We start from the raw sequence: 22,618 nt of genomic DNA, 5'->3' as shown, positions 1-22,618 counted from the left end.
GTTGTGAGAGAGAAACCTTGAATAATCCATAGAAGGTAAATATATTATTCAAAGTAAAAGAAAATTGTCTGAAATAAAATTCTAACCATTTCTGTTTCTTCCTCACATAAATGTGGAAGAGCCATTCCCTTCCTTAAGGGCAGGGATGAACACAGTCCTTATCATCTGTAGGATTCTTATTTACATACCTAAATTTTACTCCTTGATACATAAAACAAAGAAGATGCTATGGAGCGTTTCCAATGGACAATTTTCTACTCTCTGTTAGACTTTTTTCCCCTGGAAGTAACTTTTAGTGTCTAGGTTTTACACTTTAGTCAGGATGTGTTACTGTGAATTCAAATATATGATTCTTCCTCTTGGCTAGTTTTATAGCAAGCTTGGGAAATTTGAATGGTATCTGACCATCTATTCAGGAGAGTTAAAGGGTGTGATGGGTATGTATTACCTACAGAAATGGATTTGCTTCAATCTTTCCAGCCTAGTGATGATTTCTTCATTACATTGTAAACAGCATTACAAAATAATGATGTTTTGGTCTCTGTACGCTTGTGGAAGCAAAATTTTATCACAGTTGAATGTTGAAGGCAAGAGATGCATCACATTGAATATCAAGGGACTGTATGCTTATTGCTATTATCCTTACAGAAAAGCAGACCATACCTGATAAAATATATTTTGCTGCCTAGGGGGGGTATTTAGTGCCATTTTGATGTTCCTGAGCTAGCTACAGTATCTTCATTATGCAATCTGAATAAGAAAAATATTCAAATTTATTGTGATTAAGATGTGTCAATATTTGACTGATAAATGCCCCAGGAACTTCAAATGATTACCCCCTGAGATATTCATCTGCTGTCACAGAGCAATTTCAGGGAGCACTGAGACACTGGTTATGCCGCCTTTTGGATCAGCTAGTCTATATCAATTCAGATATCAGTATGATCTCTAAAAGCTCCCATGATACCTTCCGTAAATAGGATCACTAACCCCAATATGCTGCCCAAATAACAAGTTCTGATATCATTCAGTCAAGCCAAATTCCCCCTGTACTCCTGTGTCAGGTATATCACTCTTCACTTCCTCCTGCTCTGTTTTCTTATTAAACCTCAGGAAAATAAAAGCAGTCAGGACTGTAAGTAATCAAACCTTATTCCAAAAATAGTTTTTCCTATTTTTCCCTGTTCTTCCAAAGGAGGCATTGCAAAAGCTAACTTTAAGTTCACTGCAGACTTCTTTGGTATATGATGAGACTCAGATTTCCAGGTTCTTAGCCTTTTTATCCATTACAATTAGAGGCAGCACCCAAATATCTTAGTGTGTAGACATATTGGGGAAAAACAGAGTAGCTATTCTCTAATAGAAGATTATAGTTAATCATTAGGATTAAGGCATCAGTCTACATATAAGAAATCAGTGTAGCCCAAGATTTTTTTATCATCAGAATTTGTAATGGTTGCTTAGCCCACTCATCAGTAACCATCTTGCTTCTAGGATCCAATAAAATGTCTTCCTCTTCCTAAAATGAGGTGCATATGATACAGCAATTAATAACAAAAAGGTTGCTAGGTTGCTGTCACAGCAGAACAGCAGAGATCTGCTGCAATTCTGACTATATAGATGGAAAAGCAACTGAAAATTGAAAGGTCCGGTTTTGAATTTCAAACGTATTTGTATCTCATAACACTAATTCTGCATTTATGTATTAATATGTGTATTAACATAAGAGCATCTCTTTCCTTTTGGAGTCTAAGATTCATCATTTTTTCCCTGCATTCCTCTGCATTTTAATAAAATCACAGTTTGAGAGTCAAGCTCTAGATCATTTCATTGCCATTTGTAAATCACATGTTTTGAGATCATTTGGAAGCCTGTTGCAGGAAAATAGCATTCTTTGAAAAGCAACAACTAAAATTTAGCTTCCTGAGATCCTCTGGAAGCAAAAAATCTATAGGAGAGCCAACAATAAAAGGACACTTTGTTGCTGAGGTTCTTCCATCACTCCCCAGGCTGTGGATCAACCCAGAGACTGTAAGTATGGACATGAGAAGGCTGAGAAAATGCCAGGTACTGCATGTACTACATGAATTATGAAAATATGATCATTATAATTATAATGGGGCAGTACTCTGCTTTTAAACATGAGCTTAGTCATCACATTTTCTTTAAGAAAGCTTAAATTACTGTGATACACCAAACACTTTTGTAATATTGTCATGTTCCTCACCAAAAAGTTACATTAGAATCTTGTCTCGTATTCCCCTCGAATTTCAATTAGAAGAATTTCAAGCATAGTTAGAGGCAAAGCAGAATTTAATAGAACTGTGCAGTATGAACACAGGTCTTGAAAAAAGTTTTAATTTGGGGGCAGATTGGGACCCTAAAATAACTTGTACTGTATATGAAATATTTTAAAGTGCCATTATAGGCATTTAGTGGGAAAATATTATGATAGAACTGGTTGTTCCTGAAAGAAAAAATGCTGTTTTAGATACCTTATTCATATCTATGACTACCATGACATTGGAGGGAGGTGGGCATAGTTATCAGGATAGCAATGAAAATACTGATTTTCTTTGGTGCTTTGAACAACTGTCAAGCACTATGGTAATAGGGAATACAAAGTTTTTCTTTCATGCTTGTTTACAGCTGTAAATCTTTTGTGAAGAATAATGAGATAGAATAAAAAGGAAAACAACTGCTGATACTTTAATAACCTGTCCTGCAGGACAGCTGGAATTTTAAAGCTTTAGGTCTATGCATTATGCAAAGTTTGAAGCTTATGAGGATTCTTCCTTTCTGTCCTTTCCTTCTTGTATTTTTCCTTCTTATGTTATCTCTCTGTACCTTTTGAGTCAGGCTAACTCCACTGGAAAGATTGGAAATTATCCTTCCTCCCTTAAACTTTATATATTGCATTGCTGTGCTAGTAATAAAGTCCTTTGCTTAGATTGTTATCTACAGAGGTTTGTGCAGCTTTTGAAGTTCTTTTAGATGTGGAAATGCTTGTCATAGTCAACGTATTTAAGGTAAAAGCAACTGAATTTCTCTCTCCATCTTAAGATTTGTTATCGTTTCATGCTTGCAGAGTAAATAACTTCACAACTCGTTTGGCAAGCTCTAGTTACTAGTTAACACCAGTTAAAACCAAGAAAATAAAAACTATAACAGGAAAGGTTTGTTTAACTGTATTAGCTTTCCTCTGATATTCTTCAACAACAAATTTGTGACTAAATTAACATAAACAGAAGTGGCTTAAGTGCATTCTGTAAGTGCCAGGTTTGGAAGGGATCTCAAGTGACTGTCAATTCCAGTCCCCCCCCCCCCCCCCCCAATAAAGCAGTTTCCCTACAGTAGGTTTGGGCAGGTAGATGTTGACTTCACAGGTAGAAGGTGACTCCACAAACTCTCTGGGAAATCTCTTCCATTTCTTCATCACACTTGCCATAAAGAACTTCTTCCATGTGTTTGAATGGAACTTTCTGTGTTCAAGTTTTAGGCACAGATCAGTCATCCTTTTTTCATAAGGAAGATGTTCCAGGCCTGTTATCATTTTTGTGGCTTTTTGTTGGGGTCCTTCTAGGAGAACCCTGTTTTTTTGAACTGAAGAGTGCAGAGTTGGACGCAGTATTTTTAATGTGGCCTCACCAGGGCAGAGTAGAGAGAGAGGATTATCTCCCTCAACTTGCTGGCCACAGTCTTTTAAATACAGCCCAGGATACCACTGGCCTTGGCCATGAGAATACAGTGAAACCTCATGGCCAACCTGTTGTCCACAAGAACACCCAAGTCTTTCTCTGCAGAGCTTCTCTCCAGCAGATCATTCCCTAACCTGTATGTGGTTATTCTTCCCCAGTTGCATCTCAAAATAGTGGAAAAGTTATATACCAGTGGAATAATTTCTGTAAGAAGTAAAATGGGTCATATGAAAAATTGAAAGGCAGAGAAGTAACTATAAACTGTTTATTAGAATCTTTTGAAATAAGCTCTGGGATAGCAGATTGGCACAGTCTACAAATGAAGTCCCAGCATCGTTTTTTGGATAGTCTTTTCATTGTTTGTAAAAACGTTCCTTGTTTGATAGCATTAGTAGAAGGCATGGGTTTGCTTATGGAGGACAGTTTAGTACTTTAAATGCCCATTCATAGAAATAGCCCTAAGGGATAACACTGCAGAAATCCAGAAGAAAAATATCAAGCTGGCATGGAGATTATGTGCAATTTCCAAATAAAAGTAACCCAAATGTATCATTTTACACTACGACCCACCACAATCATTCTTTAGTTTTTCTCTTGAATCCACATAGCTCTCAGAACACAGAGTCAGGGGGAAGATCCAATCTTGTCATTTTCAGCATCTGCCTTAGTGTAAACAAGGTTCTTCTGTTTAAGCTTCTGCATATTCTTGGGCTTTCAGACATTCAGTTTATTCAGTAAAATGCATCTTTAGCTAGAAAAAAATGCAGGAAAAATTATGTGTATTTGTAGCACTGAAGAGAAAAACAGTAATGGGGTAAGGTGTGCTATAAGTTAACATGTGAGATTTGCAACCCTGTTGTTATTTTTCCATTTCAAATTCAAGTGTAGCTAAGTACTTTTGTAGACAAAAACTTGCAATGTGTCCCATTTATGAAAATGTGCATTGTAAAGCTGTAAATACTGCATAGTTCTGTTCTGATCTAGTGAGGATGCTATGAAGGCAAACAATAATTGATTGCCTTTTTCAGCACTATTAATCTGTTTGACTTTGAATTTTTGTCATACCTGAAGTAACATAAATGCATTTTCCTAGACTTTAATCTACTTTCTAGCTTTAAATATATGTATTTTTCCCAGGATTTACATTTATGCTATTTGTACACTGGTCCTGCACTTAATTGTGCGATAATAGAAAAGAGCTTATTTACTTTGGGAAGAAACAGAACAATCTTTCTTCTGTGTCTGACATTGTCTCTTTAGGTGGTAATTTATCCCTTCTGCTCTTCATTTGAGATGGATTATGAAAAATGCCTTTCCATAGTAGTAAGACTTATTGTAATAGAGGTAATTCAGTATATAACAAGAAAAGAAAAATTCTGTATAATACATCTAACCTTCTTGTCTCCAAGGATTAGATTATAAAAAAGGTATTGAATTTAACCACTCTGGGTTTAAAATCTCTGTCAATTTATCCACATAAATTATCCTCCTTGCCAACATAATCATATTTGTTTGTAGCAAATCAAAGAGACATTCAGCAGTTATTCCACTGTCAGTCTGTAAGAGTTGAGACTCTCTTGTCTATTAAGAATATACTTGTACTGTTATTTCTTAATAGAGAAAGTGAAGGTTACATGGCTATTTACATACATCTGTGTGGCCTCATAATGCAGACATCTTTCCATCTTTCTTAATACTCTTCTTTGGTGCGTTCATGTATGATCTGATATAAATGCTTCTCAAAGTGCTTAACTGTCTATGTACATGTGCAGACATTATGTATATCTTTGTTTTCTCATAAGGAATTGTGTAACTCATTGTTTTCAGGTTGCACTTGTGATCTATAATCAGACCAGATGTGGTTGTTCACTAGTCCACATTGGACTATTATTTCATTACCTCAATAGCTGTTCCACTGTAGATTTGGACTATTTTTCTTTTAATTTTATTTTCATTTCCTTTGTTTCACAAGTTAATGAAATATTTTGAAAGCATTCTTCCAACTTAATAAAGTCTGTGTAATAATTATATAGATAGATAGATAGATTTATTTAAAGTATAGTAAGGTTTTGATAATTAATCAAGTCAGACAACTATATGCATTACCATCATACCATCAATGTTGTGTACAGCATTTTTTCCTTACATCTAAAATATTATGTATGCCCACTGCTCTTTCATATCTACTGTTTTGGGTTTTTTTTTGGTTTTTTTTTTTCATGCTTCTTAACACCAAATTATATTGCGGATGGACGGAAAGTTCTTTTTATTGGTCTTATATATACACACAGCAGAATTTAAATAACAGTAAAGAATTGCATTAGGTGATAATCATGTCTGTTCATCGTGAGATATTACTTTACTTTCAGCTTCAAAGGCAAAGTATATCTTTTTGGATTTCTGGTATTGAGTAGTTTAATTGGAAAATTGGAAAAGTTGTACCTTAGAGTTCACATTTTTTTTCCCCTGTATATGAAATAGCTTTAAAATGTCTTCATAAAATGGCAAATAATTCTGAACTACTTCTTGTTTCTATGACAACCTTTCTGTGGAATAGTAGTAGGATAGAGATCCTCTGAAGCTGCCAGTGACTTCATTAAATATTGTATTTTAAGCAGAGAAAACGACACTGTTTTTAACCAGATGGGCTTCTGGACTATTGTTTTAGTTTTTGATCATAAATACACACTTAGTAAACACGTAGAGGTATGCTTGATTTAGTGAACGGAATGGTGTAGCAGTTTTTGAAATGTTGATGAAACTGCTGTCGGAGCTTGATCTAAGATCTTAAGAAATCAAGGTAAGGGAAAAAATGGGCCAAGACACTCTGCTGTCCAGAGCCAGATTTTTATTTTATTTTTTTTTATTTTTTTTCTGTTAACATGGGAAAATAAAATTGATAAGCTTTCTTGAAAACAGATACTGGAAAACCCGCTCTAAAAGTTTGGCCTGCAGTCAATAAGGTCCCTATTTCACTTAAAAACTGATTGAGTCAGGGATTTGTTTCTTCATAGACATTTATTTAATGGATAATTTTTACTTGTAATTCTTACTTATTCTTATAGATATTATATTTTATTTTAAAATAAATATTACCTAAGCATTTATACCACAAAGACTGCACTGAAAGTAATGCCTTCTATTTTGTGCTTTCAGCCCACAATGTCAGAGGTGGATACTGGTGGTAAAGCAGTAAAGGCTGAATCTTCCCACAAGCACTCCACTCCATTCTGTTTTGTTGCTGTGTGACAGATGGCAGCAGTGGGGCAGTCTGACAGAACAGTGTCTGACATGGTAGTCAGTAATTGCACAAAGAATTTCAATTGTTCAGACGTAGGATTTAATTTAAGATTTTGGGTAAGTTTCCACACCAAAAGAATTCAAGATACTGAAATGCTGGGCATGCTGTGTTTGAAGTTATGGCTTTATGAAGCTCAGCAATTTTGGATAAATTTTGTCTACTTTGGTCATTTAAAACAAGGGAGAATGTAGCTTGCTTGCCTACTGTCCTCTGTAAGAAACTTACAGTGTGCCACTTTCTTAAACAGCTTATCTAAGGAATGGTATCAAATCCTATAAAACAAGGGGTTTAGAAGAGGCTTTCTACTTGTCTACATATGACACTGCTTTTCATATAATACATTTCTCATATCATATTTCATATGTTAGCGTTTTATGTATTTTAGCAGCTTTTTATAAAGAGCCTTAGCATGCTGCTCTGGGCAGCCTGTTCTAGTGGTTAGCAACCCTGCCCACATCAGGGGGGTTGAAACTGGATGATATTTGAGGTCCCTTTCAACCCAGGTTGTTCTGTGATTCTATGTACAATGGAAATCTAAGTTGAACATTTTTTCTGTCACAATTAAGACATTACAATCTGGGCTTTTGCATTTAGTGTTGCATTTTCAGTTGAAAGGTTATAATCTCTTGTAGTTGGGTTTTAATGCATAGTTTGCATTAATTATAGTACTCATATATAATATATATATTATTCATATATGTAATATGAATATCTTACAAAAACTGCTCTTAAGTTTGTCAGTGATAAAATGTGAAGGGGTAAAATAAGTTGAGCTGTTACTTCTGCAAAAAGGTCTTTACCATTTAGTTTGCTTCTGTATTTTTATTGAAAATAATTTTGTTTTTTCATAGGCCATAATGTTTTTCAGCCCAAGATCTATGTTGGGCTGTTATTATCCAATGATAGAGCTAGAATTCAAGAGACATAACGTGTTTTACATGTATTTTTTCTCCACAGAGGAGTAAGTTAGTAGTGGACAGTACAGATCAAAGCATAGCTCATTCGACATATTACTGCATGAATATATAGCAATGAAGATGATGTGTTGGATATGTTTTCATCTTTGTTGAAGTATACCTTACCTGTCATATCTACCTATATCCAAAGGAATAAATTCTTTGACAGCACAGTCTTTTCAAAGTGATAATGCATACAGTCCGATAGAAACTATTTCTTAGGATCCAGTAATCCTTTTGAACATAGAAAGATAGTAAAGTTGCCACTTCAGTATAATCGCTTTCATCCCTAAATACATATTTACTTTTGCTGCTTGCTAACTAATGCATCTTTTAATCTCTCCCATTTGCAGTTTCATAATGTGAGAAGAGAGAGACTTACTGGAATATTTAGATGTTGCATTGTAGTAGGATCCTGAGAGGGCAGAGCAAAGTAGAGAGTTGAAAAACGAGCATACCAAGATGCATGAAGAAAAATGGTAAAGAAAAAAGATGTGAAGGAGAGTGGGAAAGAGTACAGCTACACCTAAAGCTGTTCTGAGCAAGTAATAGCAATTAAAGTAAACCAGAAAAGTAGTGAGGTAAACGCCATTAATTCACAAAATTCTTTATTGAGTCTTCTCCCTGGCTTCTTTAAATAGCTTCTTTAAATATTTTGATCTCCTACATGACAGATTATACCAGTTTCATTCTTGATTATATTGTGTGTTATAAACCCATAATCATGACTTGTTAGCTGTGTTTTGCTTTCCTGATTTTTTTCCCTATGAGCTCCTTATGCAGCTTCCAAATACTTAAAATAAATTTACTACCTTGGACATATTTGATGTGCTTATTTTATTCTGTCCAGGAGAAAAAAAAACACATTTTATGTTTAAAAAAATAAATAAATATTAAGCTGCATCTGGTAGCTAGAGCCAAGCCTAATGGGAGCAGGTGCTCTACAGGCTTTTCCATAGAGCTCTGCCAACAGAGCTTGCTTCAGTCCAGCCAAACACTTGTCATCTCATTACCGGCCTTTTCCTGGGCAGCCTGACAATTGGGCAAGCTTTCTTTTTTGCTACTAAAGAGCAAATTGGACTAGATTGCAAGTACTTAACTCATATCACTTCTAAGACACATTTACTTGGAGTTTTCAAGGTATTGCCATGACCCTGAGAGCAACTTTAAGCCTTAAATGTCTTGATTAGTCTCATCTGTGTCCCCTCCATATATCTTGCCCTTGTTGTGGGATATTCATTTGAGCTCAAGGATAGGGACCAGGTCCTTCTTGAACTGTACTTGTCTTTTCTTCTCCGTGGATGCTACACCTATGCTGTAGCCTTGTTTCTAGCCCTGCCTTGTCTCCCTGGACAATCTTGGTCGATCCTTTCGCCACATCCAAATCTTCCCACCCAACCCAGGCTCTGTGAGGCAGCAGCTGTTGGAAAAGGCACAGCCTGTGCTTGGATCACCTTCAATTCCTCATTGTCACCCTCCACAGAGCTGCCCTGCTTATGCTGTTCCTCAAAAGGAATGTCTTTACAGGGTGTCCAAAGGCTGTGCTATAGAGAAATCTCAAAAAATGCTGGGGAAATTACACAGCCATGTTTGTAATACTGCAAACTAGTAGAAAATTTCTCGTGATACAATAGACATGGCCATTATCTAACTCATAATCCCCTACATAACTTAGGCAAGCTTAGGTGCCCAATGCAGCTTTACAAAAGTGCCCTGTGGCTTAGAGCAGAAACTCAACCCTCATTCCTTTGTCCCCATCTATTCAATTTGTGAAATGGATTCTTACTGGAAAACAGGTAATTAAAAGTTGTTAGTGATGACTCTTATAGGTAGCACCATGAACCCATGTAATATCTGTCTAGTCCAGATTATTTGTGTTGGCATCCATTGAGAAGACTGTCACTGTAATGTAAGGAGGAAAAAATTCCCCCTACTTGTTTATCTTGTTTCAGTTCCTTTAATGTAAAAAGGACTCACCTAGTTTTTCCTCCTCTAACCTTTGTGAAATCTTAGAAAAGCAATTACTGGAAGAAAAATATCTGAAGTCTTTACTGTTAAGATAAGCTTGCTTTCTGTCTTTTGCTGTGAAAGGACACAGGCTGTAATTGACATACAGCCACACTCTGTCTCCTCTTCCTCTACCAGTGCTCACTCCTTGTGGGCTCAGTTCTCAGTAGTTCAGCAGCCTGGCCAATTTAAATCAAAAAGATAGTATTATTACTTGGAAATACTGACTTTCTGGAGGATGGTGCCTATAAGCTTGGTATGTTTTGTATTTGGTTGTTAATTATACCCTCAAGAAATTCTAAGTCATGGAATCTAATTATGCAGCTTTTACTCAGTCTTACGAAAGTTCAAGAAGGAGGGAATCAAAGATTAGGGCAGTACTTTAATAGTTTTTGTATTGCTGCATATGTGTGCTTAATCTCACCTTGTACTGGGAATGTCCTTAGTTCTGACAATTATGAGTGAATAAATCTCCATGTTTATGTGACCTTTGTACTTCCCTTATCTCAACATCACTAGTGAGATGCCTGTTTCTTAAACTGAATTTACTTTCCTCGTCTGTATCATTTGTTTAAGAAAACAGCCAAAAAATCTGGGATGGTACCAATTTCACACCTGCTACCCCAATCCAAAGTTTAATTAGTACAGAAACAATGTTTCTAAACTCAAGTGTTCAGAATAGCACTGTGCAAAGTCTCTAGCAGGTGTTCATCACAGGAGGTGCCTTAATGATGTTTTTTTAAGCGCTTTTAAACCATTATATTTTGAATTTTCTTACTATTATTAATCTATTTTCTGACAGCATAATTTACTGTAACTTGTATAAGATACTGACAAAATATAAATGCTTGTAATCTCTTTGTCTTAATTTCCTCTTGAAGATTTCATTTTTAATCAAAATAGTCCTTCATAAACTTCACTTTCCTTTTTCCCCCCCCCCTCTCCTTTATGCTTTATCTGAGATTCTCTGGAGGCATTTCACTCAATTGTAAAAGGTTTTCATCAGTTTTTGAATGCTACATTTAATAGGAAGAGCAAACATACATTAGTGTCTTTTTTATTATTATTATTATTATTTTTTTTACTGCCCTGTAGTTGCTTTGAATGTTTAGTCACCGACTCTGTATTGTGCCTTTTTGATTTTGGTGGTATGTTGGGTAATTGAAACCGATTGTTTCTCTCAGGTGACAAACAACCTTCAGAGAATCTCTGTTTTTCGCATTGAACTGATGGAAGTTAAATACAGTAATTTTGGTCTTTTGGTAGCATTTTACTGTAGTGTAAATAAGAATGAAAATATTCTCCAGTAGTAGGGATGGGGTTGATTTTTTTTTTGCTCTTGTTTCTGTTGTTGTTAGTTTTACAAGTCGCTTACAGACTTGAGGAAAAAAAAAACACCAGACACTTGTAACAGCTTGCAAACCATTGCACTATAGTACAGTGCAGCCTAGTGGTTATTCAGTTGTCTTTCAGTGCACAGATGGTTAACATGGATCACCTTCCGTGCTCAAATGCTGCTTGCACAAGGAAATCCCTGGGTGTAAAAGTAAGAATAATTATGGCTTTTTTTTTTTTTTTTAATTTGATGATACTGTTGTTTCAATTTTACATTAGAAAAGTGCAATTCATAACCAGTATAGATGATTTAGGAGTACAAGTTTACTTCCTTCTCTTTTGTTTCAAGTTAGAGTGCCAGTTTTATTCTGCAGAAAGTAAAGGTAGAAGCTGATATCTTTGTTGTATAGAAATCAACATTTAAGTGAGATGAATGCAGAATTTTTAGAGAAATCAAAAAGGAATGATTGCTGGAATACAGTGACCACATCTAAAGCTAAAGAACGCTAAGCAACAAGAATGATTAAGGTGTCAATGCTTGACAGAAAGAACAGGATACTGGCATGAATCCCAGATGCATAAAATCAAAATTAAAGGAATTGCAAACTACTGGTTAGATCTCAACGAGAGTCTTGCATGCACTGATAGCCATGTGAGAAAAGCTGTAATTGTGCTCATGGTAGGATGAAAAGCTATCTAACCAATATGCTATTTGGCTCAATGACTTAAATTACGAGCAGTAAAGAGTAGAGCTTTTTCTTGAAAGTTGTAGGAAAGGAAAGCAATGAAACATGCCAGCTGAACTGGAATTTTAAAGGGATCAGTGGAGTTCCAGTAAAAATGTTCTAAGCAAGCTCTTTGTGTTGGTATTGTATTTTAGGAAAAGTGTAAACAGGAGGGAGAAAACAGTTTACATTGGTGGATAGTGGTAGGGCAAGGGGGAATGGTCATAAACTGAGACAGGGGAGGTTTAGGTTAGATATTAGGGGGAAGTTTTTCACACAGAGGGTGGTGATGCACTGGAACAGGTTGCCCAAGGAGGTTGTGGATGCCCCATCCTTGGAGGCATTCAAGGCTAGGCTGGATGTGGCTCTGGGCAGCCTGGTCTGGTGGTTGGTGACCCTGCACATAGCAAGGGGGTTGGAGCTAGATATGATCCTTGAGGTCCCGTCTAACCCAAGCCATACTACAATTCTGTGATAGTAAGGAAAAGTGATGTACAGATTAGTTAATCTTAAAAAACAAAATAACAGCAACAACAAAAGCCAATACAAAACCCATGTTGTGCTCTATGCTACAGAATTCTGTGCTCTTACTGAGGACATGGGACACTGAAATATAGGCATTGTGCCTCTTATGGGGATATTAAATCAAAACTGAAGGACAGCAGTGTTTGCTGTAAATGAACCTTTGAATTAATCTAGTCTTGGGGTTTGTATGAAGTGTAGTCTTTAATGTGAACTCCAATCTGATACCTTTCTTGGATTATTTTTTTTTGAACATGTAATAAGATGGTTATTATTCTAAGTCGGTTACCTTTAAACACTAAAAGTATCAACCCCATTATTCAATTTCTAATTCACAAGCCCTGTAGCAAAGACTGGGTTCTGTCTTCGCTATTCACTATTGACTTCTTCTATTTTGTGTATAGACTGTGTAGTACTTTACAGTCTTAGGATCTTGGTCATCCTGAAGCAATTCCTTTTTAAGTGTGTTTATAGTTCACAGTCTCTAAAATAGTGAAGACTGTGCTGCAGCATAAGCTGTCTTCATGGCATGATCCCAAAGGTGTGCAAAATGCCCTCCGGTATGCTATGAACATGTATGAGCATGTGGTGGAAGATATATAATGTGCAGGGGGCTCAAGGGGGAGAGAGGAGTGCCAAATCTGATAGTCTTTGATGAAGCATTTCTGCAAGTCAGTCAGTGAAGTAATGGTTGTATTAGAGGAAACCTATTAATTCAGTCCCAAAATACCTTTTAGCAAACTAATATATATGCTTTGAGGACAACTGGAGTATTAGAGTGTATATATTCCTAACTGTTTGGTGTAAACCTGCCCTCAAATATTTATTTAGAAATCTAAAGTATTGGAATTATAGTATCTTCATTGAATTTGTGTCTTCATTTCCGGAAAGTTCCATGTATTGGTGCAATACTGACTGTAGCAGATACAGAATTGATGTCTACTCCAGCTCATAAGTAAAACAGTGTTATAAATTTACAGTAGAAGATAGCTTTTCCTAAACTGGTAAAGAGCGTGTTTGGTACTAGAGCAACAGAAGTGTCTATATTCCTATGAGTTTCCATATTAATAAAATTACACAGCATTATAATTTATATTTTATACAGACTTGAAGAACATAAGCTTCTAATTGAAGGGACAAATATTCTGGTAGAGATTTACTATACACTAATGACAACTATGTAAACTGTTTTCTGATTGTTAAATAAATGTTTATTGTTATTAAGCTGAACATGAGCCAGTAATAAGCCCTTGTAGCCAAATCAGTACACAAGTCATTCTGAAAGTAATGCCTCCCATTTATTTTTGTGGAGACTACGACAAAGAGCATAATAATGTTCAATGGAGCATTCTCAGCTCCAAAATACTGGTTTTCAGCATAGTCATCACCATTAGGTGTGTATTTTCACCAGCAGTGAATGAGAACCTGCACGTTACACTTGTAAATTCCTTGCCAGTGGAGATGACCCACTGTTTTCCAGCTTCTACAATGGCGTTGTTGCTAAAACACACTCCTGACCACCTCACTGTGCTCACATCCATTGTTTGGTTTCCATAAATGTTCAGCAAGTGTCAGTGAATGTCAGTGGGTGCTACTTTTACCCCCCCATGGAAGAATTCAATGGTACACTTTTGCTTCATATAATTTGCCATGTCAGATTCCATTTTGCCAGACTGGCCTTCTACTGCCATATGTCACACAGCAACAACATATAGTGGGTTGCTGGTGAAAAAATTTGACTATGTCACCAATACCTGCTATTGGTATTGTAGAGCAACATAATAAGTAGAAGGCATTACTTTTGGAGCTGCCCTTATATTTTGCATGCATACACTGTAAAATAGATTATTATAAAAAAAATAATCTCAGTGATGGCAGTAAATCACCTTTGTCATATATGTTGTACTTATAACAACAAGAGCTTTTTGGGGAAGAACGTTCACATTCTAATGAGGAAAAAGTGGAAAGTCATTTTAGGTACTTTTTCAGTAACCGAATGTATTGACTACCAGAAATGACAAATAATATTTAGATGACAACTTTAAATTCCATTAATTTAGAACTTATACACTACTCTCTAGCAAATAATATTCATTAAAAGTTACTCCCATTTTTTATTTTTAACAAATGTCTTTTCCCTTTTTGTTTGCGAACTGTTTCCCATAACAAATGTACTAGTCATGTTCTTTGCTTCTGTCATGGGGTATTGATTTTGCTTCTAGAATTGTTAACAGAGGGTTGGTTTGTTTATTTTTTTTCCAGTAATAGAAAAATGATGAATCTGGTAAATTTTGTTAGATGCTATTTCCATAAGTGAAAGATTGAAAATACCAAAAAACAAAGAAACAAAAAAGTCAACCACTATCCTTTTGATTATCCAGTATGACTCTCAATATCGGAAAAGTGTCTTCAGATCACCTTCTTAGTATCTAGTTTTATTGAAATTAACTTGAAACAAATGCCATGGGTGGATAAAAGCCATCATTACAGTTGACCTTTGTGTAATTTCTTTTCATGATGACTTTTTACTCCTTCAGTGCTACCTAGAAAATTAATAACAGAAGCATATTTTTGGCAATAATTTTCCTACCAGTAGCCACTGGGTCAGGATTTAAGGCAAATTAAATAATGAACAAAGTCCCAAAAGCAGATCCACAGTGGAAAGGAATTAAAGAACTAATAAAATTCATCCATAAAAATACTAACAGAAACTTCAAGTACTTTGAAAAAAATCAGCAGCCATTCAAATTTAATCTGCAATCTATTTGTGAAACATTCAATTTCATTCAAACTTCAAGTGTCCTACATGTACAGATTTTGCTTATGGTTTTAAGAATTGCTTTTAAACATCAAGAAGGTTGCATTTGTAGCAAATCAGTACTAATTTGGTTTTCTTTAAAATAATTGTTAGATGTTATCATAACGTGTGACAAATGTACTGTGCTTGTTACTAAGCTTTGATATTTCCCTTTTATAGGGTAAGCAGAGAATAAACACAATTGTTAAGCTTGAGTCCTAGCAAATAGTGACCTCAGTTTAAGTCATACAATATAGCAATGGAAATAGGAAAAATATTGATATATTCACTACATGATTTTCTGTATTTTGTTTGTTTTTGGAATATTTTGTTTACACAGTTTACAGTGCAAAGAATAGCATGTAACACATAAAGATGTGTTTGTCATTAGTTTAAACAAAACTGGTAAGAAACTGTATGTATCGAAAAATGCTTCTGTGATTATGGCAAAATAATCTTAATCATCGAGTGCTTAGCACAGAACAGAGAATAGGTGTTATTTTAAGTGTCATTATAAGAGTTAAATGGTCTAATTTGATACTCATAACTCTCACATGGCTGCAAGTTGGATATTTGGTGAAATACTGGAAAAATTGAGCTTACTTATTCCAAATGTATTTGGATTCTGGAAGTAGAAAAGCTAATGTAAATTATCTAACGCTGAAATGTTTTCTGTTAAAATTTCCTCAAGTTCTATGCTAAATGGTTTTAATGCTTTTGATGTCTGAGTTATTATTCTACAGAAGTAGCATTATATCTGTACTCTCTAATGAGTTTTGCCTGTGAGGATTACAAATGCATCTGAACGCTTTGGAGCCAATTCAGAATGAGATTTATTGAATTGCATCTTCATATGTCTATTGATAATTTCGGATTTTATTTACATTTTCAATGTATCTAAATTTCCATTCCTTTGAAATCTAAATTCTCCAAGCTCTTTCAAGGAATGATACATCTCTTACACGGAGACATTTAAGGAAAGTTGCCATAGTGCAGTTTTCTGAACCCCAGAAAAAAGGGAATGAAATAGGAAGAACCTAATGCCTTAAGCCATCACCTCCAGTGGTGTGCCAGAAGCAGAAGTGGCCCATCCTGAAGCTGTAGTTTTAATAGTTTACAGTTTCTATATCAGTATCTATCCTTGAGGCAGGTAGTTACATGACTTAAAATATTTTCAGTGGTAAATTTCCAAGAGTTGAAGGATAATAAAAACTCAAACTGATCTGGAAATGCGACTCTTCCTGCTTTAGTTCGTAATCTTTCTCAACTATGCCATTCTTACTGTCCTGTATCAAAAGGACAACTCTAATGGAAGAAAACCATAGCTATGTGAAAAATGGAAGTTATCCATACCTCGAGCTTGAGGAGAGATGTTTTCAGCTTTTAATAAAACAGATATAAACAGAAGGTTTTTATATATGTATATACATATTCACACATATGGCTTATGATTAGTGCTACTGCAGCTGAGACTAGAATACAACCTGCAGCTTTCCTGTCAAGCACAATTTGACATCTGTACATAGGTTATCTCACAATTTTTGAGTAGAACATATGGTCTTTGTCATGAGTTCTCAAAGTACTGTGGCCTTAATCTACATTATATTGCTACAGATAAATATAAAATGATGTCTCATTATTAATCTAGACTTTAAGGACGTTCCAAAGGTAAATTAAGGAGAAGCTGTTTTTCCATTAAGTAGCCGCATATTATGTACAAAAATGCTAATATTTTGTTTATGTACTGAACAATTTTTCTCCTTATTACAAGAAACTTAATCAGATGAGAAGACATATAAGTCAATTCGATTCTGCTTCTCTACCAGCAGAGGATATATCAGTGAGAAGTACAGTTTTTGTTGCAATTATATGACATGGCACTGCTATAAAATGATAATTCATGTCACCAGGAGATTAATCCGGTTATCTAACCCTTGAGTCACATGAGTTAGATTCAGGTCAGAAAAAGTCTCATTAACAGCTTTTTAGCAGCTGATAGGGTGGGAGGTGTCCTTCAAGTACCTGACACTTGAAAGTCAGTTGTTGTTTTGTGATTATATTAAATATTTTACAATATGCTATCACAATCCCAAAGCAAAGTTGTTCTTAGGCCTAAACCTAAGTACCTTTTTCTACCATGGAAAAAGAAACAAAATGGTAGGGTAAAAACATCTCTACACCCTCTTAAAATGAGGGAATTAACTTACTTAGAACACTGCATTAGCACTTGCAATTACTGCTTGAGCTGCTCCAGGCACCACGGGAAATGCAAAAGCTACTGAATCTAATCAGCAATCAAGATGTATACTGAATATATGGAAAGCAATTACCTTATAATAATGCATTACAATAAATTAAGGTCATGTTGACTACAGTAAATTTGAATAATTTAATACCATTAAAAACAATATCACATACCTATTGAAACATTCATTATAATAAATTGTTTAGGCTACGTAAGAGCTTACCATGTAGAATTAACAGCCTGTATTTCCCAAACAACAATTAAAACCAATGATTTTGAGTCTAATATTGAAATATTCTTAATTGCAGTGGAGTTTTTATTGCAGTGAAGATATAGAAAAAGTTTAAACTTGAAATTATGAATTACAGTGAGGTGTAGTGTACGAGACAGTTTATATGTGAGTCAATATTGTTAATAAAATTGAATGCGGCATTTTTTAAGAAACAGTTTAACAGTCAATACCTGGACCTCAAAATGGTGAAAGAAATGAAGTTGCTATAGACAGTGCAAGATCTACAGGGTGTTTTTTGTTTTTTGTTTTTTTTTTGTTGTTTGTTTGTTTGTTTTCTTCTTCCTGGCTGATTAAGGATAAATTTTCATTAGCTTTGAGGGACAGAAACATTTTAAACTTCTGCTTTAAAAGGCAAATGGTACTTCAGTGTAGTCTCCATGCCGTGCTTTTCTTTCATATTTTTACTGTGAAATCCCAGCATATTCTTAGCACAGCTACTTCAATTTCTGATTGTTACCATTTGCTTTAAGCAATGTTTAGCAATCCAAGCAGATCCTGTGCAACAACATATAATGGAATGTTGGTGGGAAGGTTCAACCTCTCCTGCCTTACCACCAGCATCTGTCTCTGATGTCATGGCCCAGCATAATAAAGTAGGAGGCATTATTTTCAAAGCAGCCTTCATACTATCAAAACTCATTTTCTACTAAGTAGGTGAGAATTCTTATTTAAAACAACTGTTCTCAGAGCAGTCTTGATTTTTTCCATTTAAGAAAACATGATTTGTAGAAAAAGCAAAGTTTATTTAAATAAAGTATTATATTTCTGATGCAAGAAAGTTATGCATATTGTATACATTTTAGATGCTTGTACATTTCATCTAAGTAGGCCTCAATTTCTCCGTGGGATTACTTGTTTTGCAGTTTAGGTCTACTTCAGTAAAGTTGATATCAGTTGATATGTAAAAATCCAGGTTATCTGGAAGTGGACGCGTTTCACTTTACTATCCAAAAAAATTCAGACCATGAGCTGAATTTCTTGAATGCTGCTTTAAGTTCAGTAGCTATTTTGACATGATATATAATTTCTAGTTCAGATGATGGTCATATGTATCACCATATTCTGGCTCCTTTGAGCTGTGTTTTTCTCAGTGTAACACAAGGAAAGTAAATGCAGCGCATATGATTATATGTGTTATTTTGTGTTACACTGAGAACGACTCTTGCCTTCAGTGTGTTCTGGCTTTCCCATGTGAGGTGAAGTTAGTATATGTAAGGTAAATTGTAACCCACAGAGATTACTGAAAGAACAAAACCCTAGAAACTTGGGAATAAATACTGTGTTTGAGTACCGAAACTTTGTTAATTTTTTATATGGTAGATGGTTAAATAGGCAGCATTTGATTTCTGAGATTACTAACTTTCTTTTGAGACAGAAAATAGGCAGTGGTGGTTTTAATTACGTTGAAATAAAAATAATTCATTTACATTTTTAAATCTGTGATTGGTAGTCAGAATAAAGTTTCAAAATTAATATGTTTCTTTATAAATAGTGCAGTTCTGATACTGTCATCATCTTCAGTGTTAATTTTAACCATCAACTCTGTCCATATTTCTCTTAATCATCTACTCAGGAAAAATATCAAAATAAGTGTGATTATAAGAAGTACTGAATATTCTTTGTGGATTCAAACAAACAGAAATAGAAAATATTAAATAATACCTTTCAAAACTTTTCACTTTGAAGTTCAAAAAGAAATTTTTGTGTTCCTTCACGTTAAGACTAACCCTTCTTTTTTTTTTTCTCTTCAGATGTTATTCAGCGCACTGGAAATCATCTCCCCAAGAGATCAATACATCGCCTTAGTATGCTGATTGAGATAGCCTTCAAAAATACAAGGAAGGAAATAAAAGCCACGGACAGCTAGCAAATCCAGCTAAGCCACGAATGAGTCAACATGTCCGTTAAGATGCATTGACTTTCTATCCATTTACATTTAGAGGTGAGTACACATTGCAAACGAGAAATTGTTAAACAGGTGAAATGATTCACCGCACTGCCATGCAGCAAGCTAATTTTGTCTACTACTTTCTAAGAGTCTATCTTGGGTATTCTTGCTGTGAAACAAATGTAACTGTCTTTGATGTCATTTAACAGAGCTAGCTTCTTACCAGAAAGAGCAGTAGAAAGTTGGTAGATCAAATCTGTAATTCTTTGTGTAAACTCTGAATTATGTCAGGATTTATTTATTTTTTATCTGCTTTTGTCTTCCCCTGCATTTACAGAGGTACTCGAACTTATAAATAAGCATTTTGTTAGAATATTTTCCTGTATGTTTCCTAAACAGTTGGAATATGTTAATCTAGTAAGGCATTATATTGACAATTCATGCTATAGTAACAATATAACAATAATTATGCTAGCAATACCTAATCCCCTGTAATAGAACTCCTGCATAAGATTATATGTTCTTAGTTCTGTATGTCAGCTTGATTACTGAAGCCTCCCTCATCTGTAATCAATATTATCTCATGGCTCTAAAAATTCTATTCATGAAAAAAATTAGGCACCTAATTCTGCAGAAATTACTTCAAAAGGTAATTTTTCTAGGAAAAAAAAAAAAAAAGTGGGTTTGATATCAGTTTTTCATTCCTATTCAGTATGTACACGTTTGCAGATTTATTACTCTCTGAAGGGCTAACAGATAAAGGAATGAATGTTTATGAAAACAGTTCTGACTCTCAGCTCTGTACAACATGTAGTTACTGCCAGTGTTCCTGTGCCACACATTCAAATAATTAGAATAACATCCACTTGGTTTTCTACATGTGTTACAGCCCTGAATCATTCTGAACTATAAATGGAGGCCAGGGATCTGTCACCTGGTCTGACACAGCTGAGATGGCATTCTCAGACCTACCATTAGTCCTAATGCCTGATGCAGGATCTGAGTCTCATTACATGAAGTAGGATGTGTTCCCTTAATTTTTAACAAGAGCTTTTTATCCTTGCCAAATGGATTGTGATAAAATATTATGCTTCGCAAGGTAACCAATGAAGTGATTACCAGTGGCTTACTTTGAGTGGTGAATTACATAGTTTCGTAAGTATATGTGTACCGAATTGGCTGCCTATATATACTCAATTGCCATGCAAAATCAAGCACATGATCTTAGTAATGATTTCTTCACCTCCTTAATATTTTCATTTAGCAAAGCAGTGAAGTACAAGTTATATTGAAATGAGTGGCATTTGCTGGAGTTGCATATGCTCGCTCACACAAACAGTGCCGTACTGAATCTAGTCCAGTGTAACAGAGGGGAAGGAAAATGGCACATGAGGGGGCATATGTTTGAACTGACTTATGTATACATGAAGAATGTTACAATTTCCCACTAAAATAACATCAGGAATAATAACATTATCTAATAGTTACTGCTAGCAGGCTACTAAAAAATACACTTCTCATATTTTGACTCAAAGCTCACTATATTCTGACTATGTTTTGAATGTGATTGTAGAATGTTACTTGTGTGTTGAAGATTTAGGAGTTTATGAATTGATATTTTTTGTTAATAGCACAGTACTTGTTTTTTTGTTACAATATCTCTCTATTTGATACCAGCTTTGATGTGAGCAGAAACACTATTGCTGTCCATGAGATATTATCAGACAATACCTCTGCTGGATGCATACAAATATTTTTGAAGGATAAAAATGGTGCAGCTTTTAAATCGTAGGCAATGTAATGCTTGCTTAAGTACACCCTGGGTTACCATTTCAGAATGCCCTACAATGCAAGACTGTCAATCAGTACCTAAATGGAACTTGAATTAGCTGAGAATAGCTACTCTTTTTTTTTTTTTTTTTCCTGATTATTGTTCCAAATGTTTTATATTTAGAGAAATTATTTGTGAATTATTATGGCCATCTTTTCTTTGATCCTAAAGATTACTTACTATTTAACCACTTACCTCCTTAGGAGTTTTCTTCATTGGTCATTGTAGAGTGCTTTGTGTTCCACTGGCCCTTTCATCTTTGCTTGAAGGACATGGAGGCGTAGCGTGACAGGACATTGGAAATAATCATAATGCAATAAAAACCCCACAATCCTGAAAAATTCCTCAAAGCATGATTTGCTCTCAGCTCTTTGTGGAGTATGCTCACATTAACTACCTGTCCATTATGTTTGGGATCATATCCTGCATTCTGTATGGACTGTAAACACCTGATTGATGCTTTTATTTCAGCCAACATCATCTTACTCTGCTCATCACTAAGAATGGATTGCTCTCTTCATGTACACTAGTGCAAATGGATTTCCTAGATCACTGTAAAGGGTAGCAAACTTTCTTCCTACAGTTGTCTACAAATTTGTATAGTAGTATAGTGGTAGATACAAACTAGTATCATACAAGAATTTGTCAGGGAAAATACAAATTTAAATTATAAGCATAATCAACATTTCTCGGCTGGATGTTGTACTTTGATTCTACAACTCATATTAACAAAAAACCAAAAGTAATCAAAACATTCTTGTTTAATTAAGGTATTGTTGTACAGTACTCTTGGTGCATGTCTTGCTGATTAGAAACAAGATCACACTTCTATTGTCCAGACAGATATAACAAAATTCTTTTATTTTTATATACCTTTTCTTCTGAGATTATTTCTACCAGTTAGGTTGCTGTATGTATGCTGAGTAGAATGTTTAGGTGTTACTCAGGCCACAAGCACTACACATCATGTACTCTGACACTGTTACATGTCCAGTCAAACAGGAACATAAAACATTTTCTT

General features: G+C 35.0%; 1 long non-coding RNA gene across 1 annotated transcript in view; it reads left to right on the top strand.

Annotated features, from left to right (window-relative positions):
* LOC146759015 (uncharacterized) overlaps positions 1-22,618 on the top strand; it is a 32,634-nt gene that overhangs the window by 4,046 nt on the left and 5,970 nt on the right. The window contains exon 2 of the long non-coding RNA XR_014932926.1: positions 19,630-19,820. This is a non-coding gene — a long non-coding RNA (uncharacterized LOC146759015). The remainder of the gene's footprint in view (positions 1-19,629; positions 19,821-22,618) is intronic.

The sequence above is a fragment of the Coturnix japonica genome, chromosome 11 (assembly GCF_054131305.1).
Source record: "Coturnix japonica strain WE chromosome 11, WE-NBRP24, whole genome shotgun sequence".
Lineage (NCBI taxonomy): Eukaryota > Metazoa > Chordata > Aves > Galliformes > Phasianidae > Coturnix > Coturnix japonica.
Note: the sequence above shows the minus strand (reverse complement) of the source record. Positions and strands in the feature narration are given on the sequence as shown.